General features: G+C 35.3%; 1 protein-coding gene across 6 annotated transcripts in view; it reads left to right on the top strand.

The window, feature by feature from the left end:
* OSBPL9 (oxysterol binding protein like 9) overlaps positions 1-13487 on the top strand; it is a 203056-nt gene that overhangs the window by 115484 nt on the left and 74085 nt on the right. The window lies entirely within an intron of this gene.

The raw sequence follows: 13487 nt of genomic DNA, 5'->3' as shown, positions 1-13487 counted from the left end.
TAAATCAGTTGATAGCTTAAAAATGTTTTGGTTATGGAATCTAGTAGTGAACAGATATGTGATATGAGATGTTCAGACAGTTATTGTCCTTCCTATGCTAGGATGGTATGTTGCAGTTATTTTTCTTCATTGTCTTGTTTAAGAAATTGGTGCATAGAAATGAAAGACGCGGCTTATAAAGACAAAACAATGTGCTTGATAATGAGATCTCTAATGCTTTTAAGGAAAAAACATTCTTAAAGTATTTACTGTGTTTGGTCATTTTCTTTATTCAGAGCTGCTTAACTAAGGATGTTCTCCTGAAATTTACTACTACATTTAACTTCATAAAACATTTAAAATCTTAGTATGAAAGCCCATAGCCTTTATTTTTAGGTTAAATATATAATGCTACTTATAAATGAAAGCAGACAATGATGCCCACACACTGGAACTCTTTACTTGAATGCAGTTGAATACTTAATGCGTTTCAAGTAATAGCTGCTGGGTGCAGGTGAAGGCTGCAGTATGGAATTCTCTCCTCTGCAGTTACTAAGGAGACACCTTCCTTGGACTTCCAGAAGCTGTATTGTTTGCCTGTTTAAAGGAGAGGATACTCAGGCCTCTAGAGCAAAGGCACCTCTACCTTCTGATTTGAATTATTTATGTTAAACTGACTTCCCCTTTAACACTTCCATATTTATTTGGCTTTCTTGTTAAACAGACAATTCCTTTAATGAATCATTTAAATGACAAGGAAAAATAAGAGTTACATGTATTTTTTAAATGGATACTTGTTCTGAGACTGTCAGACTGATTAGTTTATTTTCTACCATAATAGTTATGGGAGTCTCAGGCAACATGAAATTATCTGGCTCATGTAAAGAACTTGATAATATTCATTCTCTCTCTGTATTCTTGACAATAATAAGAGTTACTTCACATTCATAGGTCCTTGCTAAAAAAAAACTCTGAAAATTTGATAAAAAGTTTTCCATGTCTGATAGATCTTATATTCTTGCTTAGAATTGAAAGCAAGTGTAGATGATACATATTAGTATGTGTAAATATGTTGAGTTTTAAAAATTTAATATACCAGAATTTTTGAAAGTAAATGAAATATCAATTGATGCATCTATAAAACAAATTCTCTTTACTGTCAACTTTTAAAGGGGAAAGCTAGAATTTGTTAAGATACATTCATTTGCTCAACATCTATTTTAGACATCATTCTGAATTCTGGGAATACAGTAGTGAACAAAAGAGATAAAATTCCTGTCCTCTTGGGGTATCCAGTCTGGTAGAGGAGAAAGCAAATTAACAAGATAAGTTGGTAAAATATCAGTAAATAAGACAGTCCAAAGTCTTGGGGAGAAAAAAAAAGCAGGAAAGGAGAAAATGAAATAGAAGTAAGGTCGTGTGTTTGGGGCAGGACAAGGGAGGAGGGAGGCGGTGGCTTGAAGTTTTAGATGGCCCAGGAAAGACTCATCAAGATGTTGTCTTTTGGTGAAAGACCTGAAGGAGGTGAGGGAAATGAGGGTGGCTGTGGGAATATATCATCCCAGCAAAGGAAACAGTTAAGTGCAAGAATGTGTGCCTGCCATACTTGAGCAACAGCAAGGAGGCCAGCTCTGGTTGGAGTGCAGATAACCATGAGGAGCGTAATAGGAGATGAGATCTAAGACATAACTGGGAGCCTGGTTGTGTGAAGCCTTATAAGCACAGTAAAGACATTGAACTCTATTGAGTTAGAAGCCATTAGAGGGTTTTTGAGCGACATGATGTGATTTTTTTCTTGGGGGGGGAGTGAAATTAGATTTGTGTTTATTTATTTATTTATTTTTAATGAAGGTACTGGGGATTGAACTCAGGACCCTATGCATGCTAGGCATGTGCTCTACCACTGAGCTATACCTTCCTCACCACACCCCCCCCCCGATGTGATTTTTTAAACAGTGTCACTTTGGCCACTGTTTTGAGAATAAAATGCAGGAGGCAGAAACAGAAGCAGGAAAACTAGTTAGGAGGCTACAGTAATCCAGAAGAGAGGTGATGGTGACTCCCACATGGCAGCAGTGGGGATAGGGAGGTAGTGAGAAGTGGTCGAATTGTGCCGGTATGTTTAATCAATTTTATTGAGGTATAATTAACATACAATAAAATGTACACACTATAAAATTTAATGAATATTAACATATATTTACTCATATAACTGCTCCCCTAATGAAGATCTAGAACATTTCTGTCACCTAGAAGATTCTTTTATTCTTTCATTCCGTCCCCACTCCAGTTCCTGACTTCAGGCAACTGCTGATCTACTTTCTATCACTGGAGATTAGATTTTTCTTCTGAAGGGTTTCACATAAATAGAGTTATTTTAGCTCAGTATAATATTTTTAATATCTTGTTGCATGTATTGGTAATTCCTTTTATATCTCTAAGTTGTAGTCTGTTGTATGATATTATATATTTTTAAAGATTGAACTGTAGCATGTGAGAGAAAGACAGGAGTCTAGGATGACACCAGATTTATGGCTTGAGCAATAAAGATGGAATTACCATTAACTGAGGTGGGGAAGATTGGTGAGGTGGGGCGGGGAGGAAGGGGGTGGGCATCAGGAGCTTATCCTTGGACATGCTTATAATCAAGTTCTAGATGCCTATCAAACATCCTAATGGAGATGTCAAGTAGGTAGTTGAAGTGTTGAGTTCAAAAGAAAAGTTCAGGTAGATGGTTTTCAAAGCCATAAGAACTGGGGAGTAAGTGTAGAGAGGAAAGAGAAAGGGTCCAAGTTATGAGCCCTGGAGCACTCCAACATTTATTTGAAGGGCATAGAGTTGAGGCAGAACTAACAAGAGATTGAAAAGAAGCAACTGAAAAGGAGGAGGGAAACCAAGTGAATGTGGTACCCTGGAAGCCAAGATAAGGTGTTTCTAGGAGGTGTGAGGCATCAGCAGCTATGTCAAATGCTTCTGATCCAAGTGGGTTGAGGGCTGAGAAATGATCACAGGATATAACAATTAAGAGTCACCTGATAACCTTGAGAAGATCAATTAAAAGATGAGTGTAGACAGTGCTTTCTAGTTGTTCTGTAGAGGGAGAGTGAGAAATACAGCAATAGCTGGAAGGGAGGAAATGAGAATAAGGGAGTTTTTTTTTTTTTAAATAAGAGCAACAGTAGCATGTTTTATGCTGTTGGCAGTAATTCAGTAGAGAAGGAAAAACTTGATGATGCAGGAGGAAAAGGGGAGAGTTTTGGATCAGTGTCCTTGAGAAGGCAAGACAAGATGGGATCTCATAAACAGATGGCGTATTGCCTTGGCTAGGAACATGGACAATTAATTGATAGTAACAAGAAAGAAAGTCAAGTGTATGGAAATATAGGTAGGTATAGGGTGTTACCCACTACCTTCATTTCCACTATGGCTTAAATCTCTAGCTGTCCTACATGTCCTGTATCCTGAAACATCATTTATTTATAATAAAGAGGATTGGCACTGGTAAGAGAATAAACTTCCCTGAAACAATAGATAGTTTTTCATTATAATGATTCCTAGTTCTGGTAAGTTGATATTTCAGAATATCTCCAATTTTAAAAAGATGTCATGAAATTCTCAGAACAAAGTCTGTTACCTTTAGTTTTGAAAAAGAAAAACTATTTATTTCCCCTTTAGGTAATTATTGAAAGTACAATACTAACATGTTAGAGCCTTAAAAAGGATTGAAAACTGTAGCTTCATTCTGTCATTTTTCAGAGATTAAAAAGAAAATAGTTGCCAATTTATTTTTATAAATCTGCTCTTTTCTTTTGAACAAGAACAAAAAATGATCTCTTTTTCTATCAGTGAGCCAAAGTTGTTTACCTATGGATTTCTGGGTGGAAAGCATTCCTGGTATTAGACTGGCTGTTGAGTTCATAGGGTATACAGGTTAATAAGACATGAGCCAGGATGTCAAGGAGCTTGTAAAGAAGTATATTTATAATGTAATACGAACTATGCTGTAGTAGTAGAAATATATATAGGGCACTGAAATAATGGAGAGGCAAAAGAAACAATCACTCAGTGCTTCACAGAAGAGTAGAGTTTTTCGTTACTGAGTAATTCTTTTTTTTTTTTTAAAAATCAATATTTAAAATTATACTAGGTCTAAAAATTTCAAGTTGTTCAAAATTCTAAAATGTAAAAATTAAAAGTTCCCTGTCACCAGGCTCTGCCTCCCCTCTCACTTCTTACCTCCTCTACCTGATAGAGTTCTGAAGTTTGAACAGAAGCTCACCAGGCTGAGGGATATTTCAGCATATGCAGAGGTATGGGAAATAGGACGCTACCAGGTATGTTGAGAGAACTATGAATGGTTGGTACTATTAGAACAGTGGGCAAGAGATGAGGCTGTAAAGATAGGCAGAGGCCTACATCTAATATAAAAAGGTTATGTTTTTATCCTGAGGTACATGAGGAGCCAATGAAGCAGAATTTTAGCCAGCGAGGAGACAGAGAAAGACTTGGACTTTAGATAGTTCATAAGGCCCTGAATGGATTAAAGGAGTGGTAATGGGGAAGGAAAAGAGGAAAATAGACTTGAGATTTTTAGGAAGTAAATCTTTAAGAACTGTTGACTGCTTGGACATGGGAGGTGAGTGAATAATAGTCGTAAAGGCTTACTGTTTTGTTTGGATGTTGTCAACACCTGAAATGGAGAATCAATCTAGGAGAACAGAGGTGGTGAGGGACTTCTTATGTTTGAGGTGTCTGTGGAACACATAGATATGTCAGGTGATGGCAGTTGGACTGTTGATGGAGATTGGTGATCAGCTTATTGCTGGAAGGTAGAATTAGAATTTGGAAAATGGAGTGTCTCAGAGCTAGGCAGATAAGTAAAGGAGTGAAGCATAAAGCTGACTGAAGGCTAGCGATTTGGAGAGCTCATGCCCTGTTTGAAACGGTAGCTACTACTTAATTCCAAACTGTTGCAGGCTTTTCATAATTCTAGAAATCCAAATTTTTTTGTGGGTGAGAGTTTGAATGTGTGTTAAATCTCCAAGTTTACAGAATAATTATGTAAGCCAACGAAATGCATCTATGGGCTAGATAAAACCTCTGGACTTTCAGTCTCTGGTTAAAACCATGGTAATAGTAGGTATGAACTTCTGGGAGATCTGAGTGAGAAGGGATTTGAAAACCAAACCTTAGAGTGCACTAGGGTGGAACCAATAGCAGGCTCAAAGGAGTGATCAGGAGGTTGGGGTGAAAGCTACTAGCTTCAACCAAATGAAAGTATGTACTGTTTTTATAGGTCAAAGTAGTTGCATGTCAGCAGTTTATATATTTCAAACTAATAAAAAGACTACAGTTCACACTAATAATTAGAGAAATACCCAGTTATTTGAATTTTGCCTTCAAATAAAATTAAATCTATTCAATAGTTTAATATATAGTGATTTATAATATTACTGATAGTGTATTGGTATAATAGTAATAACAGTGATAGCTATGTTTATTTTATGCCAGGCACTGTTCAGAGTTTTATGTGGGTCAGCTCATCTAGTTCTCACCTTATGAGGGTGGTAGTATTATTGTTTCTATTTTATAGGTAAGGAAATTGTATCCTAACCTACACAGAAGGGTATCTTGTCTTAAGTAAACCTGGTGTGTGGAAAATCTCAGTTTCTTAAAGATGAAAATTAGGGAGATGCATAGACATAGAATACAAACTTGTGGTTGCCAAGGGGGTGGAGAGTGGGAAGGGATAGATGGGATTTCAAAACAGTGGAATAGATAAACACAGGAAAATATACACAAGATCTTATGGTAGCTCACAGAGAAAAAAATGTGACAATGAATATATATATGTTCATGTGTAACTGAAAAATTGTGCTCTACACTGTAATTTGACACAACATTGTAAAATGATTATAAATCAATAAAAAATGTTAAAGAAAATTAGGGAGATGTATATATGATTAGTTCTTCATAAAACAATCCTTTACTTTCAAAGGACTTTAATGAAGACATCCTTTCATCAATATGTTCTCCAAAATAATTTCAGTATGAAATTTGTTGACAAATTTATTTGGATATACTTTTAAAGCAATACAAATTGCGTAACACAAAACATAACATTTTTAAACATTAAAAAAATGTTTCAGTTAGAACCTTTAGGAACTGTGTAAATCTTAGTGGAAGTCATCTGTGGTTGGGCTGATAGCTGACCTTTCAACTCAGTCCATTAGAGCTCGCTCATTTATTAAAATGCAGAATTACTACAAATCAGCCCAGTGGTGAAGGAAAGTGTTTAATTCAGAAACGTTATATTGATCAAGTATATTAGGGCAACATTGCCCTTACTGCATTAACATCAATCAACACAGCATGACACATCCGCATCATTAATCATTTAGGAGAACGGACAGTACATCATTAGACTAACTGGTGATTGAAGGCTTAAGTGTCTTCTGCTTTAAAAATAACCATCTCAGCATTATCATTAGTAAGCAGATTCCATTATCTTCTGTTGATTACTAACTTTAAAAAAAATTTTCCTCTTCAGTTTTATATTTTTTATTTTTATGTGATAACCCCTCCTCAAAACAAAATAATCATTTACAGACTTCGTGTAAGGGAAGTAGATCAGCTATAAGCAATTCTCTAATTAGATGTTATAATTTCTGTAGGGGTTAAGTGGGGAAATGCCACTGAATTAATACGCTGGGAATTTGTTTTAGGGGGACTTGATCTCAGGGGTGTACCTTTCTTCTTAATTTGCTTTCTGTTCAAGATCCTCTCTGAATATTTGAAATTATAACTTACCCAAATTTAACCAATTGTGGATACCTACCTTTTAGACATAACATTTATTCATTCAAAATTATCTCTGGCTTTCTGACAGGGTAGTGGGAGGATGGTGGCTCTGTTTGAGATGTTTCAAGAACTGTGTCTTTTTCACTGCAGTGTCGCCAAACCTACCTGCTATGGATACGTACACCCTCAATAAATATTTTGTTGAATGAAAGTTTAACTTTCAATGTACAAGGGTAAATGCAATTGTTTAAGAAAAATATGTGGAGTTATCTCACTGAAGGAAGCTTCAGGGCTTCAGATCCCTAAGAAAATGGCCTTCATTTAAAAAGAGTCACAAGACCAGCGACTTAGGCTTGAAAAGAAGTATTCATATGTGGGGAGCAGCGTCTGACTTTTACTTGCATAGGGTATACTCTGATTTTTTAATGGAAAGACTATGAGTAGAATATAACTATTTGAAGTATATAAATTGATTCTTGACCATGTTCTCCGTGTGGACGTTTCTAGCCACCTTACAAGACTTTTGAATATGAACCAAATGAAGTCCTTTCCTTTCAGGAATCTGTATTTTTAGGTTAGTGAGATAAATCAAGGTAATCCCCTAAGTGCAATGTACAGTTGAGTTTTAGTAATATAGACAGGTTGGTTCTTGGTGGGCAGAGAGAATCTAAATTATAGGCTATCTAGAAACAAATGTCCTTTTCTAGCTTTATATATAGAATTAAGATAACATTGTTGTCTGATACTTTTTTTAGCATGATTTATTATCATTAGGAATTTCTTTTAATGTTATTTACACTTGGTACTTAGTGAATTGGTTTAAGCATAGTGATTTGGTATAAATTATAAGTTTTAAATTGTAGGGAGGGCTGAGTCAATGACATGTTACTATATCTAGATTGTGTTTTACAGGATAGAGTTAAAACTTGTGAAATGTACTGAGGTTATGTCTGAGTTTATACTGCAGTCTTGATGTCTTGATCTGGAAATACATACTTTCCTAAAGAAAGGTGAAGATATTGTATTAACAGCTTACAGCTAAATATAGAGAAGGAAGGAAGTAGCATATTGCTAACTCTGTAGCCTGGGTAGAATTTCTTGGAGAGCTACTGAGGGCAAAGAGTGAAGCCTTCAGAAAGGTTGTTCACTAGGAATATTTCAAGATTATAAAGTAAAAGTTCCTCTACTATACTTTATATCCTGAAGATATAATTGTATATATATTACTTTTTTTTTTTTAAGTCTGAAGAGCTTTCCTGTCCTCAGTGTATAAGGAATAACAGTTGTTTTCAGAAAACTCTCTAAGTACTTATTTAAAGTAACATAAATCAGTCATCATAGATTCTGTCACTTTGGGAGGCCATATCTATTTTGGCCTGTTTGCCTTGGAAATGGGCAAAAGAATTAAGTGGCAAATTCTCTTATTGGTATGTTTTATAAATGTATTTTATTTGCCTTGTTTTCATTTTCTTCCTGAATTTCCTGAACACATATTAACATTTTTTCCCTCTCTTTCCTTTCATTGCCTAATTCAAAAGTGGAATGATTCTGTAACAGCATTCTTTTTTTTTTTCTCTGTAGAACCCTTAACCTTGGTAATCAGTGAAGTTCTATCCAGTTGACCCCTGAACAACATGGGGTAGGTGTCCCGGTCCACTGAAGAGTTGAAAATCTGCCTATAATTTATAGCCGACCCTTTGTATCTGTGGTTCCTCCACATCATTCCATATTTGGAATCTGGGGATTCAAACAACTGCAATTTATGTAGTACTGTAGTATTTACTATTAAAAACAAATCCATGTAGAAGTGGACCCATGCAGTTCAAACCCATGTTGTTCAAGAGTCAACTGTATTTCCCCTCATGAACTACTTGGATTTAGCCTCTCAGAATTACTTCCTTACATCCCTCTCTCCCTTCCCTTCCCCAGAATGCATTAAAGATAATATTCTACTTTTTGGCTTCTCTTGGAGAAGGGAATATTTTCTAGCCCCATATGCTAACTATTAATTAATGAATTCAGTAAACCTTTTGATAACAAGATTTTTCAGGTGGTTGGGTTTACCAGATTTCAGGATTCATTGAATCTGGATCTCTTCAAACCCAAAATAATATTTTGCAACCGACCATTCCAAACCTGTTTTTCCTCTGTAATCTCTATGTTGTGGAATAGCACTTGTATTTACCCAATTAACCAAATTGGAAGGCTTCTCTTTCCCTACCTCTGCATCCCCTACATTTTCTCTACATCAATTAAATCACCATGGACATTGGATTCTACCCTTTTTCTATTCCCTAAGTCACTTTCATAGTCCAGGTCTTCATCACTTCTTTCACAGTTTCTATATAGATCCTTTTCAATTTCCATCTTTACTTTTTTCTGGTTTTTGTTCTGCTACATCACCCTCTTTATTGATGTCTTGGTGAGCTCTGTAAAACCATCCTGTTCCTAACATTTTTTTCCTACCCTTCTTAGTGTTATAAGTCTTAAAGATTGAAAACTCAAATCTTAATTTTTCCTAAATTTAGGATTAAGGAATAGCAACCCCTTTACTAAAACTTGAAATTAAAGTAGTTAGGAAACATCTTCTGCAGAAGCTAAAATTATTAGGATATATTTATATATAAATTTGGTGAGGATTTTCATTTACCAGGAATAACTTGAAGCATGTAATTGTAGAATGAATTGAAAATAACCTATTAATCTACATCAGAGTTTTCATTTTTCCACTTTGACTGAATCAAAGATACCCAATTACCCAATACAATGCTGACTCTGTCCAGAAAAACCGCAGTATTGCTTCAGATAGTCAAAGCAGAAGTTGTGGGGGAGAAACACGTCTGTAAATATTTGCTTGTGTTTTATTCAACAGTTTGGAGACTTCAGCTAAAACTGTTCATAAAACTTTGAGGCAGCCAGTTATGGCAGTTTTAAAGGATACTAAGCAAAACTAATGATTTCTTAGGAAATCCAACCTATTTTTAGATACCAAATATAAAAAAATTGGAACTAAACACCCAATAATGAAATCAGTGGATCATTGTTCCTCACTTAACAAATATTTATTGAGCACTTGTTTGCCCGGCATAATTCTAGGGCTTGTCAATAAATGAAACAAATAAAGATCCCTGCCTTTGTGGCACTTACACTTCAGTGACAGGAGACAGACAGTAAGTAATTAACATATATCAATGTGTGTGTGTGTGTGTGTGTGTGTGTGTGTGTGTGTGATGGGATAAGTACAATGGAGAAAAGAAAAAGTACAGCAGGATATGGGGAATTGGAAATGTTGGGTGGTGGGGGCAGGCTTTAAAGTGTACTGGTTAGACCTCATTGAGAAGGTATCATTTGAGAAGATGACATTATCATTTGTAATTATGAGTATCAGTTAATTGCTTTGAGAATTAAGAAAATATGTATCAGATTGGGGAAATAACTATGTTCCCAAACCAAAAAAAAAATCAGTGATAAGAATGACATTGTTTAACATTTTTGTGAATCTTTGTAACATCTGGCTTAATTGAAGATAGCTGGATTCTCATTTGTGTTTCTGCATTGAATCTTTTGTGTTTTGTGGTTTTGGTTGAAGTATATGAAGAAAATGTAGTTTCTTATAGATACCTAGTTTGAAAAGGGAGGAGTATTTTAATGACCTTTTCAGGTAATTGTGAATATTCTTCTTTGATACCTGACCAAAACTCAACAAGTGATAGTGTCTTAAACGTTAGTTACAGTGTAGAATCTGAAACTATAACAATGAAATTTATATATGAAAAGACTCTATTACATTTAAATCTATTGGTCTGCCTGGCGTTTTGAATGGATCTTTTACCCTATGTATGATTTTATAACATCATGCATTGGTCATATAGGGATCTTCCAAATATTGACACATTTCATTGTACCACATAAAAATTATATTTGTTGATATTGACCCAAAATCATCAGAAAAGGCTTTGAGTACTGAGAATCTGTCAAGAGTCATGGTGGCTAGTGAATACAGGTTTTCTAAAATGCTAGTGTTTGCTTGGAAGCCTGAATTTTGTAATTGATAACAAATACTGTCAAATGACAACCAATGACAGCCTGTTTTCAGGGAAATGTCTGCCAAATACCCCAGTGTGAATAATGTAGTTTGTCTATTGTTTTTTCAAGTAAAATGATGTTCCGTGAGAAAGAGCCACTTTCACGACTCAGACATTTGCACGAGTGCTTTTCCTTGAGATAATCATTTTGCTTTAATCTGCAGCAGCAGTGCTTTATTTGTATTTCCCATTTGTCACATGGACTATTTAAAAAGCTTACACTCAAGGGTCAAGATGTAATAGTACTGACTGTTTCTTCTTAACAGGAATTTTTTTTCTTTCAAGTACATGATGATGAAGAATATGATGACTACAAGTTCAGTTGGGTGCTGCGGCCTCCATTTGTGCTGAGGTGCCAGCCGTTTCACCACTGTTGCTCTTGCATCATCAGTACAAATGTCCACACAGTGAAACACACCAATAGCATTGCATTATCATGAAAACAGTTTTGTCCTAAGGACCCCTTGACCTCATTGTACCCCTTGTGTTTTTATGTATATCTTATTTCACCCAATTTTCCCAGTAGACCTTTTAGGTGGTTGGTGATGTTAACCCCTTTTGAAATTTGTGAATACAACTCAGAGTTGTTAAGCGTAGCCTCCTGAAGTCACACAAAATTAGTGAAACTAGTTTTTTTTTTTTTAATTAAAGTACAGTGAGTTACAGTGTGTCAATTTCTTGTGTACAGCACAATGTCCCAGTCATGCATATACATACATATATTCATTGTGAAACTGAGTCTTGAACCCAAGTTTCCTGATTAGAGTTTTTGGCTTTTATTTTTTTCTGTTTCATATACTATCTCCAAAGTATGGGAAGGTTTATATTATTATCTCTTGAGAAGGACTTTGGTAAGAAGGGCATGGGACGAGCTTTATTTAAACAGAGCGAGGGTTGCTCGAAGCCTGGAGACTCAGTTTTTATTGGCTGCTTTCTAGGTGATACATCATTGCCATATACCAAACTTCCCTGTTTCTCTATTCTGGAAAATAAGGATAATAATAATATCTATCTCAGGTAGTTGTTGTGTGGATTTTATTAGTTAATACATGTTGTATGGTTAGTTATGTGTCAGATGGTCCTGACACAAATTAAGTACTCAGTAGAGTTAGCTTTTATTATTTATACAGAGACAAGACTTGGACATTTCAGTGGAAAGAACCGCTTGAGCAAAAGCTGGGAATTGTTGAGTCGTGTGAGTAGTAAGTACAATGTAAGTGAAATGTAATGGTTTGTGGAGGGGTATGTTGAGAAGCAAGATAGAAAAGGTAGATTTGGATCCTGATTATTGCTGTACTAGAGCAGTAAACTCAAAGTTGTGCTCCTAATGACTAAGACAGTGACTGGTATCTCCCATATATTTATATACTACCTGAGTATCGGAACATTTGAATACATTTAAATAAGAAAGAGAGAGCAGGTCCCTTTGTCATGACCAACATATGTAGAGAAGGTGACATTTTAGTGGCTATTAGAATGGGTGATGATAACACCTCACTAAACAAAGTACTACTTGACCAAGGGATTATACTTTCCAAAAGACTAAATTACTTGAGATCATGGATTGTCTTATCCTTGCCCACATCTCCAACATAAAAGCTGATGCATATTGGGGCTCAGTAGATATCCGAGCAGTGTCTAGGGACTTAATCTTGTAAATATGGTTTTTGTGTAATGTTTTCATGTCACAATAACTTTCAGAGAAAAGAGGGTCTTCCTGATTATAGAGGCTAATTCTTTTTTTTTTTTTTTTTTGCTTCAATTACAAAATGAGCAAATCACCACTTCCTTTTGCAAACAGCCAGTAATTTATTCATAGTTGGTTATATGTCTTAAAGGAGAAGAAAATGTGACAAGGAAGACATTCCCAAATAATGGCTCAGGAATGGTAAGGTATAGGAGTTTTGGAAACTTGTCTTAAAATCTTTTAAAAATATGTATAATGTAGGAAATGTGAATAGATATGTAATAAGATGATAGACTCCTGAAAATGTAAGTATTTTACTTACTAGATGAATATTGTTTTTCTTTTTGGGTACCTTATGTTATTTCTATATAAGCCAGGTATTTTTGGGAATTAGGAGTTATCAGTAATCCCTTCCCTACTCATTTTCTCTGACTAGTCATTTATTAGATTATTAATAGAACTTGTTTTCTCTTAAGGTTTTGTGTGATAATAACATACTGATATTTTAGCATATGTCAGATACTGTAGTAAATATTTTACAGATTAATTATCTCGTTTAAACCTCAACAACCTTATGAGGTCTTGGTATCATTATCATCCCTATAGGTAATATTGTCATTCTCAGATTATAGATGAGGAGAGTAAACCTCAGAGAGTTTCAGTGACTTGCTTGAGGGTTGGGTGAACAAGGGCAAAGCGGGCTATCAGAGCCAACCTTTTTACCTTTACATTATACAGCTTAAGAAATACTGAAAGAGTCTTAAGAGAGGCTATTGTATATAGTGCTGCTATGAACATTGTGGGGCTTAGAGGAATGTTTTCCAAGCCATGGATAGCAATCTATTAGTGGATTGTGAATCTTATTTAGCGGGCCAAGACAAGCATTTCTTAAAAAGTAAAATACAACAGGGAAAATACAAATGTGTATGACATGT

This window comes from Vicugna pacos, chromosome 13 (genome assembly GCF_048564905.1).
Source record: "Vicugna pacos chromosome 13, VicPac4, whole genome shotgun sequence".
Lineage (NCBI taxonomy): Eukaryota > Metazoa > Chordata > Mammalia > Artiodactyla > Camelidae > Vicugna > Vicugna pacos.
The sequence above is the reverse complement of the archived record's forward strand: the minus strand, read 5'-3'. Positions and strand labels throughout refer to the sequence as shown.